General features: G+C 43.0%; 1 protein-coding gene across 1 annotated transcript in view; it reads right to left on the bottom strand.

The window, feature by feature from the left end:
• LOC143275971 (uncharacterized) overlaps nt 1-22 on the bottom strand; it is a 6,017-nt gene extending 5,995 nt beyond the window's left edge. The window contains exon 1 of the mRNA XM_076580329.1: nt 1-22. This exon is cut by the window's left edge and continues 1,539 nt beyond it. The gene's annotated coding sequence lies outside the window, so the exon portion shown is untranslated.
• Between the last annotated feature and the right edge of the window lie 2,478 nt (nt 23-2,500).

The raw sequence follows: 2,500 nt of genomic DNA, 5'->3' as shown, positions 1-2,500 counted from the left end.
CACCCACTGGACATCCGAGGGGTCTGTGTAGAGGAGAAGAGAGGACTGGCCGTACTGAGTGAGTTAATACTATATATATATATATATATATATATATATATATATAAACTTTTAACAGAATAAAACAAAAGTACAAACTGTACACACTTTGCTTATATTTACAAACACACACACACACACACACACACACACACACACACACACACACACTTTATGATCGATGCCCATAATTGATTGCTAGTTGTTTCAAACTGCAGCAGGCTACTCGAATGTAAAACCCCTGGACATCTGGCAACATCGTCCACTTCACTTGAGATTTGAGTGTGGTTTCCAAGCTTTGCTACATGTCATACTTTTCGTCTGTGTGTGTGTGTGTGTGCGTGTATGTTTGAGAGAGTGAGTGAGTGTGTGTGTGTGTGTGTGTGTGAGAGAGAGAGAGAGAGAGAGAGAGAGAGAGAGAGAGTGTGTGTGTCTGTGAGAGAGAGAGAGAGTTGTGTGTGTGTTGTGTGTGTGTGTCTCTCTCTCTCTCTCTCTCTCTCTCTCTCTCTCTCTCTCTCTGTGTGTGTGTGTGTGTGTGTGTGTGTGTGTGTGTGTGTGTGTGTGTGTGTGTGTGTGTCTCTGTTTGTGTAATTTCAATGATCGTATACTGCCCCTGCTGACCACAGCTAACACGACCCTCTGTGAGCGCGACAAGTCCAGATAATAGAGTGGTCACTTGACATATTGACCTGTCTGTATCTGTATCCTTCAGGGTTATCTCAGTGAGGGGTGGGCTTGCTTTTATCTGTCAGCAATGGTCTTCTTCTCCTCCTCCTCCTCCTTCTCCTCCTTCTTCTTCTTCTTGTTCGTTCATACGTACACTTCGACTCCTACTAACATACACCAGTTAGGCGCAGTGAAGGCAGCCATACTTAAGACTCCGTTTCCACAAATTATGTGGTGCCACATCGGAAAGAAAAAACACACACAAACACACACGCAAAAAAAACAAAAAACAACAACAAAAAACGTAAGCAGCCTACCATCTACACGTAAAGTTTTCCTGCCAGCTAACACATTTGTGGTGCCACATCGAAAAAAAAAAAAAAACAACAACAAAGCAACCAGAACAACACAGGCAGCCTACCATCAACAGGTAAAGTTTGCCTGCCAGGTAACACATTTGTGGCTGATTTGATTCATGATAATGTTGTAAAAGTGGGGGTGGTGTGGGGTGTGTGGGGTGTGTGGGGTGGTGGGTGCGGGGGTGGAGGAGGTATTGTAACATGTTGTCTTTCAGTTACGGGTTTGTGAGGTCGGCAACAGCAGTAGTATGTGTCATAACGATGTCCCCAAATATGCCATGTCAATACTGTGTGTGTGTGTGTGTGTCCGTGTGTGCGTGTGTTAGTGTGTGTGTTTGTGAGTGTATCTGTGTTTGAGTGTTTATTTTAGTGGGTGAATGATTGTGTGTGTGTGTGTGTGTGCTTGTGTGTGTGTGTGTGTGTGTGTGTGTGATTTGGGGTTAGAGATGGTTAAAGGGGGATACATAGGGGGAGGGGGGGGGGGCGGGGGAAAAGGTGGATAAACTAGAACAATGGAATCAACAATAAGTAAATAATTGTGCAACGGCAATTAACAACACAAACACCAATATGGGAGAGAAAAAAATCAATAAAATTCAACATCGGAATATCGCATCACAGAAACATTTCTATTGGACTTATGTTAAAGGGATTGAGCAATTTCAATCAACAGTAATTGGTTGGACATTATTTCTTTGATGTTTATGAAATTACACGATACAATGGTAATTGTATTTGTATTTCTTTTTATCACAACAGATTTCTCTGTGTGAAATTCGGTCTGCTCTCCCCAGGGAGAGCGCGTCGCTCTACAACAGCGCCACCCATTTTTTGGTATTTTTTCCTGCGTGCAGTTTGATTTGTTTTTCCTATCGAAGTGGATTTTTCTACAGAATTTTGCCAGGAACAACCCTTTTGTTGCCGTGGGTTCTTTTACGTGCGCTAAGTGCGTGCTGCACACGGGACCTCGGTTTATCGTCTCATCCGAATGACTAGCGTCCAGACCACCACTCAAGGTCTAGTGGAGGGGGAGAAAATATCGGCGGCTGAGTCGTGATTCGAACCAGCGCGCTCAGATTCTCTCTCGCTTCCTAGGCGGACGCGTTACCTCTAGGCCATCACTCCAATACATTACAATAATACAGCACGACGAGGGGAGAGAGAAAAAACAGAAGTTCAGGTTCAGAAGGATCAGCGGAGATGACGGTCGTTCACTGACAAACATACTGTGAAATCTTCCTTTGTTTGGAAGAAAAAAAATATGCCTTCTTCTTCTTCTTCTTCTTATCATTATTATTATTATTATTATTGTGATAGTGATAGCTTGGCTAGGGGTTGAGATTTATCTTAGAGATTTAATGAATTACAACATCCTTGCTCACAAGCGCCAAGTTGTAACAAAGTACACTTGGGTGGTTATTTAGAGAATAGGTTTA

Source organism: Babylonia areolata, chromosome 31, assembly GCF_041734735.1.
Source record: "Babylonia areolata isolate BAREFJ2019XMU chromosome 31, ASM4173473v1, whole genome shotgun sequence".
Taxonomy (NCBI): domain Eukaryota; kingdom Metazoa; phylum Mollusca; class Gastropoda; order Neogastropoda; family Buccinidae; genus Babylonia; species Babylonia areolata.
This window is presented reverse-complemented; position numbering and strand designations above follow the sequence as displayed.